The 14,015-nt window shown below is 40.7% G+C and overlaps 1 long non-coding RNA gene across 2 annotated transcripts in view; it reads left to right on the top strand.

The window, feature by feature from the left end:
* Nucleotides 1–538: 538 nt before the first annotated feature.
* Nucleotides 539–14,015, top strand: part of LOC118969143 (uncharacterized) — a 201,759-nt gene continuing 188,282 nt past the window's right edge. For both annotated transcript variants that reach the window (XR_012133233.1, XR_005057048.2), the window contains exon 1: nucleotides 539–668. This is a non-coding gene — a long non-coding RNA (uncharacterized lncRNA). The remainder of the gene's footprint in view (nucleotides 669–14,015) is intronic.

The raw sequence follows: 14,015 nt of genomic DNA, 5'->3' as shown, positions 1-14,015 counted from the left end.
CTAACTCTGTGCCCCTGGCATGTTAGTTTTCTAAACTTTGGCTTCCTTATTGGCCCATGGGGAACCCCAGCTAGGGCCAGGCAATCAAGGGGCATCCTTTTGGGAGGTAGCTGCAAAGACTGGCAGTAAAAACCACGGCAGCAGGCGCTCGTAAAAGCACCTCTCCAGGTGGAGGCGGAGGAGGGGCAGAGACGGCGCGCCCAGCAGCCTCCGTCCTCAGACAGCACCCAGCAAGGCCTCACACGAGTGTCCAATGCGATGCCTGCCGCTCAGGCTGAGCCTCCAAAGCAAGTAAATGAGCCTCTCCCCACAGCCCCTGTTGTTTTTCAGAGGTAGATGCCCTGGGGGCTCATCTCTCAGGTGAAGGTTTTAAAAGTGGCGGGTGCCTGCCTGGCGCGGGGTTGAAACCTTTCGGCCGTCGGGAGGCCCTGGGGTGGCGCTCCTGGCGGGCCGAGGTCGCGGCGGAGGGGCGGGGTCTCCGGCGGCGTGCGCCTCAGCCTCTCCCGCCGCCCCCTCGAGGACTTCCTCTCCCTGGCCGCGGTGCGCTGGGGTCAGACGGTTAGCTTTCCTCAGAGGAAATCGTTCCATGTGTAGCTGACGGTTCCGTGTGTCAGTGGGAGGACGTGACTGAGGATCTGAGGTCGCTGTCTGAACTCGATTTTCAAAATGTAAGTACTTAGTGATATGTTTTTAAGCAAAGTCCCAAGTAAAGCAATATTTCAGCCTGCCTATTGAGCAGGAGTATTAGAATACTTTAACTTCTTTCAAATATTCCTTCCATTGCCTGTCTTTGAGCAGCTTTTTCATCTTCTGTGCTATCATTATTTCGTACTTTAATTCCATTTTATTTTTTAATGCAAAAAAGTTACTTATTTAAGAAAATACCCTTTTTAGAGTAGGTTTAGGTTCACAGCAAAATTCGGAAAGTAGTGTTCCCAAATACGCCTTGCTCCCATCCTTATTATTTTATAGTCAATTTTTACTTGAATTTACCAGCATATGTCCCCTTTGGTTTCCCATGAGTCCCCTACCTTCCTTCTGGATTTATTTTCACTTGTGTGACGTGAACCTCAATTATAATTTCTAGAAATGCAAAATAAACGTAATTATAGTTTTCAGGTGTAAAAGCTTCTACTTTTTTGGGTCTGTGGACTGATCTAGTCACTAGAATTCCCATTTTTTTCTATATTTTTTTCTGAGTGGGCTCATCTTCATGGGCATTGTTTCTTCTTTTTTTTTATTGAAGTATCATTGATATACAATCATACTGGTTTCAAATGTGCAACACAGTGGTTCAGCAGTTATCCACATTATTAAATCCTCACCTCCTTTAGTATGGTTACTATGTATCAACACAGAAAGATGTTATAGGGTCATTCAGTGTATTCTCCATGCAGTACTACCGCCCTGATGACCGACTTATTTTGTGATTGCTCATGATTGTGCGTGGGCATTGTTTCTTTTCAGAGTCCTGTACATGCCTGGGATGGGAGGCCTTTCAGGGGATGGTTGTTTGCCTCTGTCCAAATTCAATAGTGTGCATGAGTTCCAAACCAGTTTTTGTTTCAAATGATTATAGACTTACAGAAGAGTTGTGAAGATAGTACAGAAAGTCTTCACAGTACAGAAGTTTCCAGCTTCTCCTATCACTGAAGCCCTTAGCTAGCTTACATTTGGCCTTTAGCAATTTGTAAAAAAAATCTCTAGCCAAATTCTTTGTAAAAGCCTGTATGGGACAATGTCTGTCCCAGCTAAGCAAAGGCCTAGGTCCTGTTTCTTCCGGTGGATGCCTGCCTTTCCTCAGATTTTGGGTTAGTTGTTGGCTCTGTGACCTCAGCTTTCTGATGGCTTCATAAAAAAGTTGTTAATTTTCAGTTTGTCTACCTTGATCCTTGTGTAAGTGTGGGAGTGATGCTTTCTATCTTTATATTTCCAGGTGAAACCAATTTTTGGGTTAGTTTCTTCTTCCAGATTTTTGCACTGCTTAGGTGCTACAAATCTGGAATTTGCCCTGGTAGCCAGCACAGCTGGGATGGGTGGTTCTCTGTTGGTTGCAATCCTAGGTTCATAAGCAGAGATTCTTCTGTCTCTATTTATGGACAGGTAGGTGGGTTTTGTTTATTTATATTCTCCTGATTGGTTCTACCTTTGTAGAAAATTGTGGTTACCAATGACTCCATGGGGATTCTCCTGAAGATAGAAATGACTTAAAAAAATACCTTTTCTTTATTTAGTGTTATCTATTTTATAAATTACACTGACTGCCTATTCATTGAGGCACTTACCTTATAATCTGTTATACATGTGATTTTCATCTGTTCTACTTCCTATTTTTTTGTGTATTAAATTGAAAGCACTTTGAAGAAAGAATACATGATTTCTACTTTGGTCTATTATGTTAGTGCTGAGTATATTCCTTCATTCAGCAAGTATTTTCTGATTTCCTGTGGGGTGCCAGGAACTATGCTAGGAGTGGACATACAGTCAGAGTGAGCATCAGGGTTACCCACTCTTTAGTATTGTTGGGAGTCAGATATTAAACACAATAAACATATAATGACCAACTCTGATAAAAAAATACGGTGCTCTAAGGCCTAATTTATTCTTGGGTGCTCAGAAAGACTTCTCTGAGAGAGTGACTTTTAAATTGAGAGATTTGATGGCTGAAAAAGAGTTAGGTGAAGAGTGAGAGGGAACAGCATCACATACACAGACCAGCACATACTAAAATCTTCTGGTGGTAAAGAGCGTGGGGCAGTCACAGCACTGAGTGAAGGCTGTTGAGGTTGGAATATGGTGAGTGAGGTAGAGAGTGGCATGAAGTGAGCCTAGAGGAGAGGTTAGAGGCCAGAACATACAAAGAGGACAGAACAAATCCTTGGAGGATTTGATATTTCATCTTAGTCTTGGCAAGAGTTTTGATCTAGTTTGCATTTAAAACATTTCTCTGGATGCTGGGTGGACGACTGATTATAAGGGAGAAAGAATGGGAATAAGCAGGTAGACAGGGTAGTGCAGGCAAGAGATGACAGTGACCTAGAAGAGGGTAATACCAGTGGGTTTGAGGGAAGAGGAGGGACTCAAGGTGCAGTCTGCAGTTCAAAATGGCAAGACTTGATATTTGGGGAAAGGGTGCTGGGGAGGAAGAGGAAGGTAGCAACATCCTTTCTGGTTGATTTATTTGCTTCCTCTGCCCACTTAAATAAGAGAGGAAATACAGGTCTGTCTGTGTGGTTTTTGCTGAGCAAACAATTGCTCTAAGCCTGATTTGCTTCACCGGCAGTAGTCCCTTCTACAGTCTGTTTTCATCTGCTGGGATTTTCCTTCCCAACTGGATTGTTAGCTGTGCAACAGAAAGGACTGTGTTGCTTTAATCTCCTGGCTTGTATAGCCTCAGCATAGTCCTTTGGTCATAGCAGATACTGAAAATCATTTTTAAAATGCATTTCTTTTGAGCACTTTATAAACAACGCGTTTTTTTCTTCAGCTGGACAAAAAGATTTAATTTTCCTTTAGATTTTACCAAATCCTTTACATTTTTAGCCCATTGGTTAACTACAGTGCATTTGGCATACTGATTATAAATTCAACTTAATTTTTCCTTTGCTGTTTGATTTTTAGTCTACAGCAGAATTGAGTTGCTGGACCAGCAAAAAATATCAAACCTGGTATTCATATCTGTGAGGCGAAAGCTGCCAACAAGCACATTGAAGTATTTTGCACATATGTTTTTCTCTTTTGCCTCTGTGGTAAGCCATTTTCCTAGCTGTGTTTTGGATTTTTCCCATTCCAGTTTTGAGATTTCCACATGGAGTTTAGCTGCTCAGTGACGTGTTTTCAGATTCCCTGCTCACCATCAGGTTTGGCTTCAGCTGCGAGATCTTTCTCTTTTGTGGCCTGGGTTTACTGCCCCACTTGCTGGCTTCTTTGCCTGTATTCTTTTCCAGTATTTCATGGTTGTAATGTATGGGCTTTCCTTTCAACAGTTCTCTGTCCTTGGGGAAGCACTCCATATTGTCTGTTCCCTGGTTTTTGATTTTGACTCTGTTGCAACCCAGCTGGGACTTTTGCAGCTTGAGTCACAGGGCCCTGGAGCAAGGGCCAGTTTTCTTTAGTTTTGCCTGTTTCTGATCTCCCTCTGTCCTGTTTTAGACATAATTTTTAATTCAGCAGAATTTTTCTCATTATTCTGTTTCTCAGTGCTGATTCCAGTATGTCTCTAAAATAAAGCCAATTTTGTCAATTTCTTTTTTTTTTTTTTTTCCTATTTGGCAATGTCGGGATTGCCACTGTTCTTGACAGCTGCTATCCAGTATGTCATTACTCAGCTTTGGAAGTAATGTTGTGCACTCCTGGCTATGGAACACTGTGTCACCAAGGTCCCGAGGGTGGTACACCTGAATGTGAGGATGACCTGATGAAGAACTTGTGACATTTGTACAATGCCTTACGGTAACTGGGGCTCTTTATATGTGTGATCTTGCTTAGTGCCCACAGTAAGTCCAGGAGGACTTCCTTGTTTTAAAGTCAAGGAACTTGAACATCATAAAGTTAAGTGTTTTCCTAAAGTTGTCCAGCTAGAAGGTGATGGAACCAGAATCTGAACTTATGTCTGACCAGTGCTCTTTATGCTATAGGATCTTGTATTTTCAATTTCATTTAAATTTCAGGCTGGGGAGGAGAGGGATTAATGATGGCAGCATGAGAGGAGAGACAGAGGCTTCCTCCTAAAACTGGATACAATTAGAAAATTTAATTGGTGCAACTAATCCTGAGAGAGCAACAGGAAAGAGGACGGCATCAGACTGCACACACCAGGAGAAAAGAGCAGATCTCAGAGAATGGTGTAAGGTACTAGAGCTGTGGCTCCGGGCCCTGAGCCCCTCCCCCAACCCAGCTCACCGGTGGGAGGAAGACAAACAGAGCAGTGAGGGAGTGGAAGGCTTGGGACTTCTGAATACCTAGCTCCGGAGATATGCTCTGGGAGCACGAACCTACATTTCATGGTGCTTTCATGAGACTTGCATGACTACTGGGTTGGAAAGTTAATACAGGCAGAGTTCCTGGGAAGACTGGGATTCCGGCTGCTTGTGGAAAGCAGGGATCCATATCTGGCTGCTCTGGGACAAAAACATACCTGTGTGACCGGCCCACTGGCTCAGGCAGTGGAGACAGGCACAGTAGTCAGGAGGCGGGGAACAGCTCTTTCCTACCCTCAGGCACCAGAACTGCTCCCCTGCAATCCCCGACGTTGCTTCAGGGACTGAGCAGCTCCAGAATAGAGCTTCTGAACACTAGAGGGTGCCATATACAAACATGAAACGCCAAATGAACCTTGTCCAGAGTAAAATTGTTAATACAACTCCCGAGAAAGATTTAAATGATATGGACCTCATGACTCTTCCTGAAAGGGAGTTCAAAATAAAAATCATCAATGTCCTAATGGAGGTATGGAAAGACATCCAAGAACTCAGGAATGAATTCAGGTCAGAGATCCAATTGTTAAAGAACATGATGGAAGGTATTAAAAGCAGGTTGGATACGGTGGAGGAGACAATAAATGAAATAGAAACTAGAGAAGAGGAATACAAAGAAGCTGAGGCACAGAGAGAAAAAAGGATCTCTAAAAATGAAAGAATATTGAGAGAACTGTGTGACCAATCCAAGCGGAACAGTATTCGCATTATAGGGATAACAGAAGAAGAGAGACAGAAAGGGATAGAAAGTGTCTTTGAGGAGGTAGTTGCTGAAAACTTCCCCAATCTGCAGAAGGACATAGTCTGTCAGGCCATGGAGATCCACAGATCCCCCACACAAGGGACCCAAGGAAGACAACAGCAAGACACATAGTAATTAAAATGGGAAAGATCAAGGATAAGGACAGACTGTTAAAAGCAGCCAGAGGCAGAAATAAGATCACATACAAAGGAAAGCCCATCAGACTAGCATCAGACTTCTCAGCAGAAACCTTACAGGCCAGAAGGGAGTGGCATGATGTATTAAATGCCATGAAGCAGAAGGGCCTGGAACCAAGATTACTTTATCCAGCAAGATTATCATTTAAATTTGAAGGAGGGATTAAACAATTTCTAGATAAGCAAAAGCTGAGAGAGTTTACCTCCCACCAACCATCTCTGCAGTCTATTTTGAAGGAACTGCTATAGATGGAAGTATACTTAGGGTTGGATAGCTGTCACCAGAGGTAGTAAAATCACGGTAGGGAGGGTGGAGCAGCTGATTGTGAAGCAAATGCAAAATTAAATTGACTATCCTCAAAGTCAATCAAGGGATAGACAAAAAGTACAGAATTTGATACCTAATATATAAAGAATGAAAGAGGAAGAAAAAGGAGGAGAAATAGAAAAGAACCTTTAGATTGTGTTTGTAACAGCATACTAAGTGAGTTAAGTTAGACTCTTAGATAGTAAGGAAAGTAACCTGGAACCTTTAGTAACCACAAATGTAAAGCCTGAAATGGCAATAAGTACATACCTATCGATAATCACCCTAAATGTAAATGGACTGAATGCACCAATCAAAAGACATAGAGTCACTGAATGGATAAAAAAACAAGACTCATCTATATGTTGCTTACAAGAGACTCACCTCAAACCCAAAGACATGCACAGACTAAAAGTCAAGGGATGGAAAAAGATATTTCATGCAAACAATAGGGAGAAAAAAGCAGGTGTTGCAGTACTAGTATCAGGCAAAATAGAGTTCAAAACAAAGAAAGTCACAAGAGATAAAGAAGGACATTACATAATGATAAAGGGCTCAGTCCAACAAGAGGATATAAACATTATAAATATATATGCACCCAACACAGGAGCACCAGCATATGTGAAACAAATACTAACAGAACTAAAGGAAATAGACTGCAATGCATTCATTTTAGGACACTTCAACACACCATTCACTCCAAAGGACAGATCCACCAGACAGAAAATAAGTAAGGACACACAGGCACTGAACAACGCACTAGAACAGATGGATCTAATAGACATCTATAGAACTCTACACCCAAAAGCAACAGGATACACATTCTTCTCAAGTGCACATGGAACATTCTCCAGAATAGACCACATACTAGCCCACAAAAAGAGCCTCAGTAAATTCCAAAATATTGAAATTCTACCAACCAACTTTTCAGACCACAAAGGTATAAAACTAGAAATAAATTGTACCAAGAAAGCAAAAAGGCTCAAAAACACATGGAGGCTTAACAACACGCTTCTAAATTATCAATGGATCAATGACCAAATTAAAATGGAGATCCATCAATATATGGAAACAAATGACAACAACAACACAAAGCCCCAACTTCTGTGGGACGCAGTGAAAGCAGTCTTAAGAGGAAAGTATATAGCAATCCAAGCATATTTAAAGAAGGAAGAAAAGCCCAAATGAATAGTCTAATGTCACAATTATCAAAATTGGAAAAAGAAGAACAAATGAGGCCTAAAGTCAGCAGAAGGAGGGACATAATAAAGATCAGAGAAGAAATAAACAAAATTGAGAAGAATAAAACATTAGAAAAAAATCAATGAAACCAAGAGCTGGTTCTCTGAGGAAAATAAGCAAAATAGATAAGCCTCTAGCCAGACTTATTAAGAGAAAAAGAGAATCAACACACATCAATAGAATCAGAAATGAGAAAGGAAACATCATGACAGACCCAACAGAAATACAAAGAATTATTAGAGACTACTATGAAAACCTATATGCTAAGAAGTTGTGAAACCTAGAAGAAATGGACAACTTTTTAGAAAAATACAACCTTCCAAAACTGACCAAGAAAGAAACACAAAATCTAAACAAACCAATTACGAGCAAAGAAATTGAAATGGTAATCAAAAAACTACCCAAGAACAAAACCCCGGGGCCAGACGGATTTACCTTGGAATTTTATCAGATACACAGAGAAGACATAATACCCGTTCTCCTTAAAGTGTTCAAAAAAATAGAAGAGGAGGGAATACTCCCAAACTCATTCTATGAAGCCAACATCACCCTAATACCAAAACCAGGCAAAGACCCCACCAAAAAAGAAAATTACAGACCAATATCCCTGATGAATGTAGATGCAAAAATACTCAATAAAATATTAGCAAACCGAATTCAAAAATATATCAAAAGGATCATACACCACAACCAAGTGGGATTCATCCCAGGGATGCAACGATGGTACAACATTTGAAAATCCATCAACATCATCCACCACATCAACAAAAAGAAAGACAAAAACCACATGATCATCTCCATAGATGCTGAAAAAGCATTCGACAAAAATTCAACATCCATTCATGATAAAAACTCTCAGTAAAATGGGTATAGAGGGCAAGTACCTCAACATAATAAAGGCCATATACGATAAACCCACAGCCAACATCATACTGAACAGCGAGAAGCTGAAAGCTTTTCCTCTGAGATCGGGAACAAGACAGGGATGCCCACTCTCCCCACTGTTATTTAACATAGTACTGGAGGTCATAGCCACGGCAATTAGACAATACAAAGAAATACAAGGAATCCAGATTGGTAAAGAAGAAGTTAAACTGTCACTATTTGCAGGTGACATGATATTGTACATAAAAAACCCTAAAGACTCCACTCCAAAACTACTAGAACTGATATTGGAATAGAGTAAAGTTGCAGGATACAAAATTAACACACAGAAATCTGTGGCTTTCCTATACATTAACAATGAGCCAATAGAAACAGAAATCAGGAAAACAATTCCATTCACAATTGCTTCAAAAAGAATAAAATACCTAGGAATAAACCTAACCAAACATGTGAAAGACCTATACCCTGAAAACTATAAGATACTCTCAAGAGAAATTAAAGAGGACACTAACAAATGGAAACTCATCCCATGCTCTTGGCTAGGAAGAATTAGTATTGTCAAAATGGCCATCCTGCCCAAAGCAATATACAGATTTGATGCAATCCCTATCAAATTACCAACAACATTCTTCAATGAACTGGAACAAATAGTTCAAAAATTCATATGGAACCACCAAAGACCCCGAATAGCCAAAGCAATCCTGAGGAAGAAGAATAAAGTGGTGGGGATCTCACTCCCCAACTTCAAGCTCTACTATAAAGCCATAGTAATCAAGACAATTTGGTACTGGCACAAGAACAGAGCCACAGACCAGTGGAACAGATTAGAGACTCCAGACATTAATCCAAATATATATGGTCAATTAATATTCAATAAAGGAGCCATGGACACAATGGGGAAATGACAGTCTCTTCAACAGATGGTGCTGGCAAAACTGGACAGCAAATGTAAGAGAATGAAACTGAATCACTGTCTAACCCCATACACAAAAGTAAATTCGAAATGGATCAAAGACCTGAATGTAAGTCATGAAACCATAAAACTCTTCGAAAAAAACATAGGCAAAAATCTCTTGGACATAAACATGAGTGACTTCTTCATGAATATATCTCCCTGGGCAAGGAAAACAAAAGCAAAAATGAGCAAGTGGGACTATATCAAGCTGAAAAGCTTCTGTATAGCAAAGGACACCATCAATAGAACAAAAAGTTACCCTACAGTATGGGGGAATATATGTGTAAATGACAGATCCGATAAAGGCTTGACATCCAAAATATATAAAGAGCTCACGCACCTCAACAAACAAAAAGCAAATAATCGAATTAAAAAATGGACAGAGGAGCTGAACAGACAGTTCTCTAAGGAAGAAATTCAGATGGTCAGGAAACACATGAAAAGATGCTCCACATTGCTAGTTATCAGAGAAATGTAAATTAAAACCACAATGAGATATCACCTCACACCAGTAAGGATGGCTACCATCCAAAAGACAAACAACAACAAATGTTGGTGAGGTTGTGGAGAAAGGGGAACCCTCCTACACTGCTGGTGGGAATGTAAATTAGTTCAACCATTGTGGAAAGCAATATGGAGGTTCCTCAAAATGCTCAAAATAGACTTACCATTTGACCTAGGAATTCCACTTCTAGGAATTTACCCTAAGAATACAGCACTCCAGTTTGAAAAAGACAGATGCACTCCTATGTTTATCGCTGCACTATTTACAATAGCCAAGAAATGGAAGCAACCTAAGTGTCCATGAGTAGATGAATGGATAAAGAAGATGTGGTACATATATACAATGGAATATTATTCAGCCATAAGAAGAAAACAAATCGTACCATTTGCAACAGCATGGATGGAGCTAGAGGGTATCATGCTCAGTGAAATAAGCCAAGCGGAGAAAGACAAATACCAAATGATTTCACTCATCTGTGGAGTATAAGAACAAAAGAAAAACTGAAGGAACAAAACAGCAGCAGAATCACAGAACCCAAGAAGGAACTAACAGTTACCAAAGGGAAAGAGACTGGGGAGAATGGGAGGGTAAGGAGGGATAAGGGCAGGGAAGAAGATAGGGGGTATTATGATTAGCACGTATAATGTGGGGGGTGGGGGAAAGGGGAGGGCTTTGCAACACAGAGAAGACAAGTAGAGATTCAACAACATCTTACTATGCTGATGGACAGTGACTGTAATGGGGTTTATGGGGGGGACTTGGGGTAGGGGAGAGCCTAGTAAACATAATGTTCTTCATGTAAAAACAAAAAAATCTGTCGCATTAAGAAAGAAAAGAAAATTTCAGGCTGGGATAGGCAGCATAGATTTCAGGCGCAGTTGGAGCCAGGGACTCAAACAGTGTTATCAGGGTCTAGTCTTTCTCTCTCAGGCTCTGCCTTCTGAATTGGCTTTCCATTTATTAAAGGTCTTCCCGTGGGGGGCAGCATGGTTTCCAGTAGCTCCAGGCTAACATCCTCTAATCCAGGGGAAAGGAGAAAATGTTACTTCTGCAGAAATACAGACATTGCTTCGCATTGTACCTAATTCATTGTCCCTATTCAGTTGTATGTTTTTCTCCGAGCCAATCACTGTGATCAGAGGGTTTGTGATTCTGATTGGGCAGGCCTGAGTCCTGAGTCACGTGACTTCTGGAGTCGGGCTTAATTGCATAGTGGGAAATTGATGAGGGTAGTGGTTCTGTAAAAGAAAATGTGGGGTACTAGTACCCGAATAAAAGTGAATGCATGCTGGAAAGATGAATAGTAAGATGTCCTCTGTGCTGGGTATTTTCCATTTGCCCCTCAGATCTACTCACCACCCTGCTCTGTACCCAGTAGTCTAACCTGTATAAATTGCATGCATTGATGGACTCCCTTTCTGTCAAGCTTATGGTTGCATTTGGCCAATGGAAAGCTGTGACAGACTAGACTCAAGAAGAGTGAGGAAAGGTTATTTATTCCACCAGCTCATTTTCTATGTGGCCCCATCTATAACTGAAGGCAACAGTTCCTGCCAACTAACCCTCTTTACATAGCTTGCCCTGACTCCAGGTTCTGCTGTTTTTCTTGTTCCTTCAAGCCTAGAGTGATAATACCTTTGGGGTATTGCACAATCCCTTTTAGATTCCCTGTATTCTGCTCCCACTTTTATAAATGGTTCCTTTATTAAACTGTCCTCAGGTTACTAAATTTGAGTGTGCCTTCTCTTCCCTGCCAGGACCTGGTTGACCTCTGCAGGTAGGGAAATGAAAACCAAACCCATGCCATGTGAAAAATGATTTGGAGCATCTGGGGTGTTAGGTTAGGAGTTGAGAAGATTTAGGTGGGATATAGCTGTGATCAAGATAGATGTGAAGGATGACCATAGGGAAGAGGGAGCCAGTGGGGTTTCTGTGGCTTCATCAAAGCAGAGTTATTAGAGGTTTTAAAGAATTAGTGCTGTATAAAAATGAAGCAAGCTGCCTGAGGTAATGAATTGACCATTATGGATGGTATTTTAACTGGACATCTCTAGTGACATCCATTTTTCTGAAGGGCATTCTTTAGTCAGATAGTTGGTAGGCTAAATAACCTTGTTTCCTACTACAGTTCTATTCATACAGGAATATTTTTCATGTCCCTCTCTTCTTGGGACTCATGGTTTTCTCACTGTCTGAAAGACCTTGTAGTATTGAGACCAGAGGCTGTGGGTGTACTGCTGAGGCCTGGAGTCTTCGTGTTGGTTTTCATTGATCTCCTGGGCCATTCTGGTTCCTGGGCTCCCCCGAGTGTCGGGAATCAGAAGTGGTGAGCTGTGCGTTGCTATCTTGTCAGTTACATTATAGAGGCATTAAAAGAAAGACTTCATCTGGGCCTTTGCCATCTCAAACTGTTAAATATCCCCAAGTGGAAGCCATGGGAGGTAATCTAATTATGCTCAATACTAGGGATACCGTGTTGCCACAAGTAAATCAGTTACTGGTTCTAGAGAAGTAGAATTATATCGTAACAGGAATTCACTTTTGTATTAACCATTGGGACTAATTTTAAAAATCTGTGAAATAACACCGATATTCTCTTTATTTTATGTGTTTCTGCATTAAACATTGAATAATAATAATAAAAACTTCCAAGGTTTTATACTTTAAATCAAGACCTTCCTCCCCTAATCTTAATTTATTCAAAAGAAATCAGATTCCTTAGAGACAAATTCTCATTCCCTACAGTTTTACGAACTGCTGTATCATCAGCTAGCTGAGTCTGGGGTTAAATGGCATACACTGATCTGGGCCAACTTAACTTAACAAGAAAAAAATTTACAGAGCTAAAGGAAAAGCTGAAGAACCAGGCTTGGGAAGGATGGTTTGCAGAGCAGCAGTAATCAAGGGTCTTGGAAGGTTACTGCTGCAGGTACAAAGCAAATATCATTAAGTTTCTGTCCATGAGTCATAATATGCAAGATGTGAAATTGTTGGGTAAGAGGACCTGATGGATTGTTTGTATCTCAAGACTGTTTTTGGTTGTAGGAAGGTGGGGAATTTTGACTGAAAATTCTACCAAAGTGGCACAGAGTGGGAAAGGTAACATTGCTGCCTGCTGGGAACATGGAAACCAGTGTTTACATGGGAACTCTTATGGCAGCTAAGGAATTAACACATGAATGTGGAGATTGAAACAGGTGTTATAGCAATTCTGAAGTGGTATAACCTAGTCAAGAAAAGTGGATTGTGGTTAATGAAAAAATATCAACACATAAGCATGTATTTAAGGAATATCCATTAAGATAAATATTTCAAAAGATTGTGATTCCACTGTTCCTTTCACATGGTGGTGTTAGGATTGGGGTAATGAGATATATTTGTCAGCACATTGTCTAAGGGTTGACCAGCTGTTTTTGCAAAGGGCTACCTACTAGATACCTTAGATTTTGCAAACCATACCATCTCTCTTGCAATTACTCAACTGTGCCATTGCAGTGTGTAAACAGCCATAGACAATATGAAAACAAATGGGCATGGCTGTGTTCTAATAAAACTTGATTTACAAAAATAGCAGTGAGTTTTAGCCCATAGGCTACTTTGCTGAGCCCTGGTCTGGGAGTTACTTTATTACTATGGAAGCTTGGTAGAGCACAGTCAAAGCCAAATGGCATGATAGTAGGCTCAGTGTGAGTGGATAGTTTATGCAGTAGCTGAGTCTTTGAGCACATTGTGTTGGACTCTTGCAAACATGTCTGGTACAGAGGGAAGTACAGGCATTTTATGTGGGATAGCCTGAGTTCATATGCTGGCTCAGCTACTCTGTGATTGAAGGTGAGCTGCTCACCTGAGTCTCAGTTTCCTCACCTTTAAAATAGGGAATATTATTATAATGCCACTTAAGTTTGTTGTTTATTTAAATGTAGTAATATATGGAAAGTAGGCAGCATGGAGCTTGACGCACAATACTCACTGAATGCTCTATTCCTCCCCTGCTTTCCTAACATTACATGGAAAGCACAAATTACTTAATTAGGGCACCATTGAAATATCACTGACATTTCGTCCAACTCAGGCAATGTTTGAAAAAAGCCAATGCCATGTCTCTGAAGAGTCTCAAAAGCATAGATTGACAGGGATGGGGAGTAGTGAGCAGAAGAATGAAGAAACGACCTGCTCCTTTTGTTATTTGTACATTCCTCTCCCCAA

The sequence above is a fragment of the Manis javanica genome, chromosome 7, assembly GCF_040802235.1.
Source record: "Manis javanica isolate MJ-LG chromosome 7, MJ_LKY, whole genome shotgun sequence".
NCBI classification, from domain to species: domain Eukaryota; kingdom Metazoa; phylum Chordata; class Mammalia; order Pholidota; family Manidae; genus Manis; species Manis javanica.
This window is presented reverse-complemented; position numbering and strand designations above follow the sequence as displayed.